Below are 12,880 nucleotides of genomic sequence, written 5' to 3' on the forward strand. Positions count from 1 at the left end.
AATATGTTGGCTAAATTGACCACCAGGGCGTCTCAGAGTTTTTATGATTAAGTGCCATTTCAGGGAGCGAGCTTACGATTCAGGACCGCATGGGAGAAGTGCACACACTATGACTTTTTAAATGACATTTTTATGACATACTACCACTTTATAAAAACACAAATTGACAGTGATATAGCCTACATAAAACTCATATTATATTCTAGTTTTTCACTTTTAATACCTATGAGAGTGATGAAATAGAGAGACAGTTCACTGTTTGACACCAATTGTACCCACAGCAGTCGAACAACTGCATCTGCAGTGGAACGGTAATGCCACTTGCGCAAACCATGTACAAAACTGCAGCACACCATAATATTAGAACTAGTAGTAATAGTTTTTTATGATTATGATTACATTTGCTGATGATTATTTCAGACGATGGGGCTAAAATTGGTTATGGATTTAATGTGTGACAGTAAGTTATTCCAATCAATGCAGAGACTGGGAGAAAAAAGAGGGGAAGCTGATCAGAGTGTCTTAATAAATACGCTGAGGCATAAAAATTGCTTCACATAAGACTGATAATTAAAAATAATGCATTAAAAAAAGAATATCAACCAATTTAGACAACAGCCTCATGCATATCACACTGATGGGTATAAAATGAACATTTCAAAATAAATCTACATTAACTGTTGTAAATAATATTAAAAGGTCAAAGGTGGGACACAGTGTTATGACTCATTATGTCAACATAACCCAAAATAGGTGGGTGGCAAGGTTTTCCTGACATTGATGAAAAATAATGTTTGGACCTATAACGCACAGACCTTGATTTATTTTTTTATTACAACACCATCCATGAGGGGCTCAAAAACAACAGTAATATCAAGGTATTTTGAAGAATCAACTTATAATAATATAAATCCCTCACTGTATGTAATTGAAAGTGTACTTTGTAGTGCCAAGAAGCCTATGGTATGATCAAAAACATTCTTGTGTGTAATCCCTTCTGAAACATATGATTAATAATCATCCTTTAAGCTACCTATCACCCCAGTACCAGGCCTTTGCCATTTTAAATCGTAAGTTATTCTGACCACAATAATGTATAGCAAATACCACTTCTAACAATAGCCTACCGCAGGCAAATGTTTAAAAGGTGCATATATAAATGATTGCAGCTTGGAGGAGAAAGAAATATAGGTTGGTGCCTGAAAATGAGCCCAGCAGCTTACTAAAGGTTGTTAAAAATGACATATTAGCGTTTTCTTCTGTCTGCTTATAATGATATATAAGAATAACAGTGGACAGCGTATTATTCATGCAGGAGTATCCGGTAGATTTACTACAGGTCTGCTGCCCTGTAATGTTCTAACTTAATCACGAACAGACAGTGTGGAGTTTTGCTGAGTGAAACACTGATTAAGAGAAATCTGTTCCACACTGCAACATTACATGTCTGGCCAGCATGATGCTGGCTAATAAAGGGTCTCCCCTGATGTGATAGATGAAATTTTTTGATCAATTTGTAAAATTGAGAAAGGTACAAAAAGAAAAGAAAGAAAGAAAAAAAAAGAAACATTATATATAAAAAAGAAACATTATACATCATACATTTTACCCTTCTCCCGCCATGCCTTGTTACAGTACAGTGCAGTGACTTGTGAGTAGAAATAAAATTAGAGGTCGTAAACATAATTTGGCTTTTTTCAGTGTTATGTTGGAATACATCACGGCATCCTGCAGTCTGTGAGGCAACAACAGATTCTCCTTAATTGGTCTCCAAGAGACTAAAGAACTAAGATTGAACCATGTACAGAGAGGACAAGAAGTACATCTTAAATTTGATGGGGCCAGCCCCTCCTGTGTCTTGTCTCATCAGAGAATTGTGTCTTTTAAACAGGGCCTCTTTTCTTTCCATATGAATTTGGAGATAAGTGAGTGAGGTTTTTCCCAGTAACCAGTGTAAGGAGAAAGAAGGATAGTCCATACTAAACTATTGATATAACGGCTTGAAGAGCTCTTGAAGAGGTGATTGACCAGCATTCAAAGTCCTTCTGTACCCAACTGTATATACCATGAAAGTTTTGTAATGGAATGAAAGATGTAGAAAGAAAGTCATTAACACCGAGATGCCTGTAACTCTATTGGCATATGGGAGGGCAGGGGAATTTGAGATGTGACTGGGCATGAATGCATCAGCACTGACTTTGTCCAGTTGATTTCATAACCAGATAGAGAACTGAATGTATCAAATGTGGAAATCAAATATGATATTGACGAACATGTGTTACCTATGTAAAGAAGGATATCATCAGCATACAATGATATTCAGTGAGCTGTACTACAAAAAGTAAGAGGATGCAATGACGGATGCTGTCTGATTTTCTCAGCTAATGGTTCTTGGGAGAGGGCGAATAATGGCAGGGGGGGAAGACCTGGCGAGTTCCCCTTGATACTGCAAACTGGGCGGAGCAAGTATTGCCAGTGTTGACCATTGCCGAAGGATTGCATATAAGGCTTTGATCATGGAGATGAATTGCATGCCTAGCCCAAATTTATCCAAAGTAGCCCAAATATAATCCCATTCTAACCAACTGAATGCTCTCTCAGCATCCAGCAATAAGAATGAGCAGGGAGAGGTCAATACTATCCGCCATGTGAATGATTTGCAGCAGGCGACACACATTATCAGATGCTAGACAAGTTTTAATGAAACTAGTTTGATCACTGTGGATCCGTTTTATTAGGTGTGCCTTTAATTGAGTTGTAAGTACTTCAGCACATGTTAACATTCAGAAGGTCGAGATGTCTGTAAAACTGCATTGAGGCAGATCTTTAATTGTTTGGGAAGCACTGTGGTTGTAGCAGTGTGATACATGACATTTTGATTTTTTGCAGCTAGCTGTTGTTATGGGATCCAGTGCAGAATATTTAGATATTTGTTTATTTCTTCTTCTTTTTTTTCTGGGCCAATCTTATATGTTGGCATTCTGCAAAGGGCAAGCAAAGTGTGCATGATTTATCTGGCTGGGGGCTGGAGGAAGATTTAACCTCATGAGTATGACCTATACTGCTTGCGTAGACTGAATGTGATAAAAGCCAATATATCTAACCGATAGTAAAAATGTCATGAACTAATTTTGGTCTGATAAATGAAAATGTTGAAAAAAGTCAGGGGTTCTGGGTTGGTTCAGTGGAGATTTACACAGACCTCGGCGTAACAGTTAAGTAATATTCACAATGGTCATGATTTATCAGCAGTTGTCTGCACGAGTTCTGATCACACGACACAGGAAAAAAAGCCACAATAACTTATTTAAAGACACAGAGGTCAAACAGGTGCAAAAAAAAGAATATATGATAAAAACATGGAATTGATAATAGCAGCAGTAAGAGGGTGATATAACAAAGTCAGATTAGGCTGCCCTATGATAAAGATGTAAACTAAAGTCGGCAAACATGAACTCAGTGAAACAGCTCCAGCTGTATCGGATGAAGCCTTTGGGAAAAAGGGTAATATCAGAAGACTGCTTTTAACTGTTGTAGCAATTCCCACATGCCTTGACTCACTATTTACAGTACGTGACCTGATCATGTGAGTCAGATGTCTGTTTCAGACAAAACAAACCGTGATTCTGGGTTAAGAGGGTGAAACACAGACCAAAGATTTGTCAGAAAATGCTTGTGTACGAGACTAGTACACGAGACTTCCTGAGTGAATGGTGCATAGTTATCTTCAAGGCTGAAAGATAAACAATGACCTCTGAAATTTACATGAACACATAAACAACTTTTAAACAAGGTCACCAGTGTCTTGGTCAGTCTGGGTGTTGTGCAACACACTGCAAACAAATCAAATAAAAGATTTGGGGTTGTAATGCTGATGAGAAACTTTCTCATATCTGGTTGTTCAGGACTGCACACAAAAATGCATTTCTTTCATAGTGTTCCTCTTGGATTGTCTATGAAAGATGCATGTATCTTCATACTTTGCTGTGGTATGGTGACTCAGATGCTCATCTTCAGTTTCTTGTTCAGCAGGCTGGCAATTTAAGACCACACAAGAAGCAGACACAAATTAAAGCCTCCCCAAGACCAGATATTTTTTAATTAATCTGGCCTTGCCTGAGTAAAGGATTAATATTGATTTTGAAAAACATATTAAGAAATCCTTTGAAAGAATGGCTTTATTGTGTTATCATGCGGTGCGTGGCCCAGTTGTAGATCATGCTATAGAGCGCAGCAGGGATAGCCTGAGAGGTATTTCCCTTTACTTTATTGGCCCAGTGCCCAGGAGGGAGGCTGCTATACTCAAAGATTAGTGTGTTAAAGTTCATGTCTGCAGTCTGCCTGTCTGGGTGGTATCAGGAATGTATCTTTGTACACACACATATACACACAGATGTGTATATATGTGTATGTGCCCAGAGGTACAGAAGAATGAGTCAGTATGTGTCTAGCGGTTGTGTTAATTGTTTCCCTCACTCAACAGGCTGATGATGGTGTATTTTTTGTGATGAGATTTGCTCCGAGCCCCCCCAATTAAGTCAGTGGTTCCCAATTGTTTTAGTCTGATGGATACAGACACACTGATAAATACGATGACATAGGCATGGACATTTCCAGTCACCTCTCTGTCAGCGCCGCTAAATTTGTGCTATATGTATGCTCCTATGTCTATTTTGCAAGTGTTGGCGGTGCTTTTAGTTGTTGGCTTGGAAGTTGGTGGTGTCTGGCTGCAGGTCACTTCTTTTTCTGCTGACTTCTAGCTAGCTAGGTCAAAGATGAAAACATCAGTAAACATCGAGGAAAGATGGAGAAGATGGGCACCAGCTGAGCCAGCATCCTGTTAGCCACTGTACAGGCACTGGATAATAAACTGGACGACCTCTGTGCTGCATCAGTTTCCAGCAGGATATCAGGAGCTGTAATATCCTTTGATTCACCAAATCTTGGCTAACTCCTGGACAGCGCCATTCAACCAGTAGGCTCTGTTTCTATATGCTGGTTCTGATAAAGCAGAGGAATCTGGCAAGAGAAGGAGAGGAGGCGTGTGCTCTGCAGTGAATAAGGACTGGTGTGATGGTGGGAGTGTGAAGTGTTGTCCTGTTCCTGCTATGGGTCACTGCTTTACCCTATGCAGAAGCGGCTGCAGAGCGGAGTTGATGCCTGTGTGAAGTGCAACCATGCCACCACCTTACTGAGGTCAGGGTGTGTAGACAGATAAATCACTTCACAACCAGAAACTATGGATTACCAGAAACATCTAGAAACATGGACAATTATAAAGCAGCAGCCAACAGTGTAAGAAGACGCAATAAAGGACTAAATCACATTGTACAAATTAGAGCAGCTGATTGGCTCACATTTCACTAGAGTTGTATAATTCCATGTGGCAGTTGAGAGATTGATTGATTGATTGATATGTACTATACATACAGTTCTAAGTTGAAACCATCATGTTCTAAAATATTGTTTTAAATGGGTTAAAAACCTTTATCCATTCGCCTACTTTTGGCTAACTATTCAACTTTTAATTCATTACTTTTAACTAATTATTGTTTATTCAGTATGTTAAGCTTACTTTTATCTAACCATTTAAACCTTATATCTATGCCTCTTAGCTATTTCAGATATTTTAAAATTACTTTTAGATTTAAACAGTTTAGTAATTATTTTTAAGGCAGCGCGGTGGTGTGGTGGTTTGCACTGTCGCCTCACAGCAAGAGGGTTCCTGGTTTGATCCAAGGAGGGAGTTTGCATGTTCTCCCCACTGACACGGGTACTCCAGTTTCCCCCCACAGTCCAAAGACATGCAGGTTAATTGGTGACTCAAAATTGGCCGTAGGTGTGAATGTGAGTGTGAATGGTTGTCTGTCTCTATGTGTCAGCCCTGCGATAGTTTGGCGCCCTGTCCAGGGTGTACCCTGCCTCTCGCCCAGTGTCAGCCGGGATAGGCTCCAGGCCCCCACGAGGAGGATAAGCGGTTACAAAAATGGATGGATGGATGGATGGGTGGATGGTGGTGCAGTGGTTAGCATTGTCGTCTCACAGGAAGAGGGTTCCTGGTTCAAACCTAAGGGTGGGGGGGCCCTTTGTGTGGAGTCTGCATGTACTCCTCATGTCAGTGTGGGTTTTCTCTGGGTATTCCAGCTTCCTCCCACAATCAAAAGATTTGCAGGCTAGGCTAACTGGTGACTTTAAATTGGCTGCAGGCGTGAATGGTTGTCTGTCTCCATGTGTCAGCCCTGCCATAGTCTGGCGACCTGTCCAGGGTCAGCTGGGGTAGCAGCTATTTTCTTCTATATTATACAATATATTAGTGTAATTAATTGAGCTTTTCCCCAACAACTGTAAATATTCCCTGAGCTAAGCACCCCGAGGAATCACTACATTACGAAGGCCTACTCCCTCAAAGAGTAACCACAACAGATTGAGCCACTCCCTGTTAGCTGGGATTGGCTCAGATTCTTGTACTGCTCATATTTATACATGTATGTTGTAGAGTTGATGTTGTAGGTTGCTTTTTATTGTGTTTGAAACAAGTTCAAGGTTTAGAATATAATATTCAGGGTTTTTTTTGATGTTAAAACATGTTCAGACACAAAGAGTTATCTGTATGGCAATAAGCTGAAGATCTGAGGTGTGCACAGAGTTACTTACAAGATTTGCCAAATGCCCAACAGCTGCTTGTGAGCACACAGGATGTGAGGATGTGGTAATGAGGAATAAAAGTAGAGCGATAAAATTACTGAATAATGATTTTTATAACCATACATGCAGTAATTGATTAAGATGGTGCAGATTTAAAAAACACTTTAATGTCATGAATATAAAATAGGTGTTTAAGGTGTGGTAAGGGACATCTGTTAGATGAAGAGCACATCTGGACACAAGATGTGCTCTGTCATATGAGAAAGACTTTTTCATTCTGTGAATGTCCACCACAGTGACCACATACATGAGACAGACAATGAACGGTCTTTGTTCGAGGGATGTGTGTAATAGACCTACTGAATGTAATGAGGGAGTTCACAGAAAATGTAACTGATGATTTTTCACTAGCATCTAACTGTCTGGTTGTGTTCACAAAGATACATGGGTGAAAACAGACAAACAACCTTTTACAGAAGTTTGATGATATCTGAAACATCACATCACATCTGATGGACAAAAGCAGAGTGGTTTGTGACGTGCTTCTGTATGCTTGTTTACATTTTCCTGATGTAGCTACTTCTGCTAATGCATATAGAACTAATTGACCTTAATACTGTTATAAACCCTGATTACATTCTTCATCTCTGCTGGTTTTTCTTAATCATTCCTCCCACTTAGCTTTGGATTTGTTTCCTCCGAAGCTTGTTTTTACTCAAGGGCCTTAGCTCTTAAAGCACATTTTCAACAGCAGCAGCATTTCTGTAGATTTGATCAGCAGTATATAAAACACAAGCAGATAGTTCTACATGTTTTTTATTTTGGTCATCTGACGCAAGCTGACTCAAATAATGAAGCTGTAATGATGTTGTGAGAAGCAGATGTTAAGAGAGATGAAGCAGCTATCCACTTAAATAATTACTGATCCATCAGCAGCAAAGCTTCCTTTGAAAATGATTGGTTTCTTGACATTTATCACCTACATGTGGTGGTGGGACAAAAATAGGCTTGCAATAAAGATAAGTGTATTGTTTCAGTATTAGGTACAATGCTACAAACATTTACAATGGTTTGAATTGTTTTCTGAGAGGATTGTGTTGGTCATCTGGTAACAAGAATGGTGTTTTCAGAAAGATCGTTTTTAGTTTTGGTAAGATTTGTTTCACTAAATGCAAACTGGAACTTCAACACTTTCTCACCCCCAACTCATCAAATACCAACATTAGTGGCCCTACACGTCAGTCTATGACTTTCTATAGCAACCCGTCCAGCATCAGTTTTAGACGCTCGGTGACAGTGTGCCAATATACACTAGGTTCATGCATTGTGTCTTCTCAAAATAAACTTGGGTTCTCACAGGAAATGCACAGTGTAGTGGATGTATGCAGAGAACTGGATACAGCTCTCTAGGGCCCCGTTCATTCCTATAAAAGTTGTTCAGTGGTGCATGAAGCCAAAAAAGTTCAACTTCCCGAGTATGAAAATACCCAGATCTTCTTGGGCCATAGAGCAAGTGCACTACAGACTTTGGTGAGCCGAGCAGTTACCTTCTGCCAGCCAAGCAACTAGCTTCAGTTTTTAGCCCTCTGCCATCTTCAATTGGGATAAACTGTTTCAATCACGTGGCTCTTCTAGACCTTCTGAATCTTATTTAACCAAGTAGATCAAGTCCTGACTTGCGGGGGTTGTGAAACTCATAAAAAAAAAAAATGTAGCCACTAATTTACAGTCATCTCTTTTACATTGTAAGTCTATGGTAAAAGTCTTTTTGGGCCCAATGACATCACACGAAGGACCCGGAAGTTGTAAATCCAAAGTTTGGTCACTACAAAAATTGGCTTAGAAGCATGGCACACTTCCTAAAGGGTTCTGCATTGAATACATACAGTCTGTTCTCCAAATAAATTTAGAATGAAAAGTAAAAAAGCTTTGTTTTTAGGTGTATTTCCTTAGGAATAGGCAACAAAAGCAAAGGGTTGGGTTTACAAAAAAACATCATGGTTTGGCTTAGAATAAGTATGTTTGTAATGTCAAGTGAATTACTTCACATATTGGAGTATGTTACACATACCAGAGCACTACGTTGTTGTTAAAATAACTGATTGACTTGGTTTCACAGAGAAGACGAACAGCGCGTCTCCCAGGGGTTAGTCAGTAGGAGTCAGAAGTTTGTTTGACCCATCCACCTCCCCTGCCACCCTCACAATGAGGACTTTCTTGCTCTTTATGATACCACAGTTGCTTCAAGCATCAAAAAATATGACTTACCACTGCATCTCACTTTGGTGTGTTCAGGGATGGGCGGTATTTCTATTACTTGTATTTGATAAGGCCGATAAAAACCAAATGTAATTTGTAACAAAATACTTCTGAGTGGAGTAATTTTGTATTTTTAACACTCAAAATACTTTCTCCACGAATCAAAAAACAAAAATAATAGGCTACACATTCTTATAATATTGGATATAACAATATTTTTTACTTTTTAAAAAAAATATTTTTAAACTTGGGCCATTCAATGTGGCCTTCAATGACCTTGTGGTCTGTTTTACTGGACTGTGCATAACATGGGAAATTGTACGTTGTTGTGGTTGATGCTTGGGATGAATATGCTACAAATGAATTGCCTCAAGTGGGATCAATAAATTTGTCTGAATCTAAATCTGAATCAATAAATAATATTTTAGGGTAACCTACTCCAAATTGTGAGAAAACAAGCGCAAATTTGCAATAGCTGTGACCAAATTTGCTACTATCATGCCATTAATAGATGAATCATGGTTGTTCTTTCTGGCATAGTTACTTGTGGTCTCTAATTGCAGCATGTATATTTTGAGCATTTTTGGTCAAGGACTTTTTGAGTTATTCACAAAAAGATTTGAATTGGTTAGTATAGCGCCATCTATGGACGAATTGTGGGCATTCTTTCTGGTATAGTTACGGTCTCTAATTGCAGAATGCAAATTTTGAGCGTTTTTGGTCTAGGACTTTTTGAGTTATTCGCGAAAAGCTTTGTGGACTGACCAACCAACCGACCAACCAACCGACCAACAGAGTGACCTATAGAGCTGCGGGTCGCTGCTAAAAAGAAAAAGAAAAAAGTGTTTTCTGTTTTTGAAAATACAAAATATATGTATTTTATTTTGATACATTTTCTGGCACTAGTATTTTTATTTTATTTTGATACGTTTATTTGAGGGGTATTTTCTATTTTGTATCAAAATACGTTTTGATGTATTTTTGCCCATCTCTGGGTGTGTTAGGATCTGACGCCAACGGCCACTAACCAAGCGTCAGTATTTATAAGCCGGGAGGCAAACCGGGTTGGAGACTTTGCTTGGGCCTTTTTTCACAAGTGATTCTTATTAGACTGTACCTACCAATTTTTTTCATCTTTGAAGTTTGAGTAATAGCTGGTTAAAGTAGAAAAGTAATTTCAGTCTGCGTGGAGGCAATCGGTTTTTGATAATGGTTTTGGGTCGGAGGAATGGCCAAACTTTTGAAGGACAAGAGTACAGGCCCAACCACAATGGGATATTTTTTCCTTGGATATGATTTAGGCAGCCATGCAGTATGGGAAAATAGGACAATTGGGAGAAGAAGGAGACAAAGAACATTTTTTCTTAGTGGAGTCGAAGGGCCTGAAATGATTAAGTTGGAAACACGGGTCAGTGAAAGTTTCTCATTAGTCCAGACCTGAGAATCCCCAAAGGTGGAAGGATTTGATGCTGCAAGCCTGCAGGGTGGCAGATTGGCTGTCATGTAGCTGCGCAGAATCTCACCACAGTTGTTAATGCTGTGGGAAGAAACGAGTCAGGGTTTTCTTTGGAAGAACAGCAGCTCAGTTGGGGTTAGGCTGAGCTTGGGGTGGCAGGCAGACATCCAGCTGGACCAGAGATGTCAACCAGGCAACAGAAGTGCACGCCTCAACCTGATTATCAGGAAGAAGAAGAGAGGCAGAGTTGGGTGCCAGCGAATTGATGTGGTTATGAATGTGGAAAGAAGATCAGGTCAGATACCTTCTTTATGACGAGATCAGTTGGACATGTAGGATGGAAACACACACCCAGAGATCCTCTTGTTGGCTTGTGTTGGAGTCTGTTGATTGACAGTATTAAATGCAGTGAACAAGTCTGGGAGAAGGAGGGAAATGTTACAGTTTAAAGGAATAGTTATACTCCACTATTATTTAGAATATGAAAATACTCCAATAATACAATAATATGCTTATGTTATTCTGGTTTTATGAGCATTCCTGTATACAGCGCATTAGGATTATGCATCTTAATAGGGTTTTTTACTGCAGTTTGAGACACATGGCCTCTTTCCTGTTTACATTCAGCTCTACTCGCCAAGAGATTGCAAGGCTGTGGTAAAGACACATGCCCAAACGAAAAGCCCACATTTATGGTCAGAAGGAGAGACACACCTACTTTTAGACATTATGAAAGACTTGGATATCAGCAGGTTTTTGGATATGCGCAAATATCGTTATGCCGACCTATTCAAGAAGATGGTGAAAGGAAAGAAGGAGGGAGGCTGTGTTTGCATTTAAACATGTCTGCCACAAGTTTAAAACTTTAATCAAAAAAATCTTGTTTTGATGCAAAGAATCAAAGTGGCACAAGTGGCTCCATCCGTTCCACTTTTCCAGATTTTTACATGATTAACACAACGTTAGGGCACGTTAAAGGGATAGTGCACCCAAAAATGAAAATTCAGCCATTATCTACTCACCCATATGCTGAGGGAGGCTCAGAGGAAGTTTTAGAGTCCTCACAACACATGCGGAGATCCAAGGGGAGAGGGGGTAGCAGCACAACTCCACCTAATGGAGACTTACAGCGCCCCAGATTCAAACGTACAAAAACACATAATTGAAACCACAAAATATCTCCATACTGCTCGTCCGTAGTGATCCAAGTGTCCTGAAGCCCCGACATAAAAAGTTGTTTGGAAAAATGTCATTTGAACTCTGTTTTTAGCCTCACTGGAGCCTGTAGCTCTAACTACCTCTCTGTGCACCGTGCTCACGTGCGCACGCTTGCGCGAGACCATGAGATATGGGCACCACGTTCATGTGTGTTCATGTGCTTTCGCTAGCCTCATGCACAGCCAGTTCCAGTCAATCCCCAAAGACACTCATGTTAAAGTGCAGAACATTACAGCTGAAATAAACATGTTTACAGCCTGGTACAAAAATGGTTTTGGTCTCTACAGGTAATATCCCTGTTCATGACAGCTGTACAGGGGTGAATTTTTATAAAACGTTTATAAAAGCAGAGCTGATTTGAGAGACAGACTGTCTGTAAATAGTGTCAGATCAATCTCTAGCTCCTCCACAACTCCAGCCTCTCATTCAAATGTGGTCACTTCTGGCTCCAAAAATTCCAAGATACTTGGGGCCGACATGCCGAACTCCAATACACGTTACACAGTCTATGACAAAAAAACAGAATATTTTGTGCATGTATTTACATAATTGCTTTCTTGTTGAGCGTTAGGTGAGAGGATTGAAACCACTCTCTTAGACAAGAGTAGTGTCAATCCTCTCATCTAATTTTCAATAAGAAAGCAAATATCTCTCGAACTGTCACACCACATAGCTTATACTGTGTGTACTGACAGGGACGAGTGCAGCTTGAAGCCAAATCATTTGCACTTGGTTTACACTGATGAAACTGACAGAGGAGAGAGGTGAGAATGAAATCAGTGTCTAAAGTTTTAACACATCCTTGTGTGTTAAATCTTATAGCAGTGGACAGCTGCCTCTGTAAACACGCTCTGGGGGGGGGGGGGGGTTGACCTTTGACCTACTAAACATTCTGACGTCCAGATCAAACAAATTCTTTGGGTATGAAGGCAACATCCACATTGCTTTACTAGTGTTGCCAAATGCTAATCATTAAGTTTCTCTGTCTTTGGTTCCCCTGCAGAGCATTTAATTAGGCTCATTTGATGACCTTATTGTATTAAAATGTTAAATGATGCACTTTGGCTAATTTAAATGGCTTCGTTGCCACATGGCAATAATAAGTGATAACAGAACAGCGGCTCCTCAGCAACATCACAGATTTGACGGATAAGACTGGTAAACATTTTCACACCATAAATTCTGTAAATACGTCCTGTATTTATCGAAGCATATGTAGGCCTGGACTTAAGGAAATGACTCAGAGCTTTGAGCTTGCAAGTCAGCAAAGGAAGTTTGGCAAATAATTGCCACAAGGTCCAC

This window comes from Epinephelus fuscoguttatus, linkage group LG1 (genome assembly GCF_011397635.1).
Source record: "Epinephelus fuscoguttatus linkage group LG1, E.fuscoguttatus.final_Chr_v1".
NCBI classification, from domain to species: domain Eukaryota; kingdom Metazoa; phylum Chordata; class Actinopteri; order Perciformes; family Serranidae; genus Epinephelus; species Epinephelus fuscoguttatus.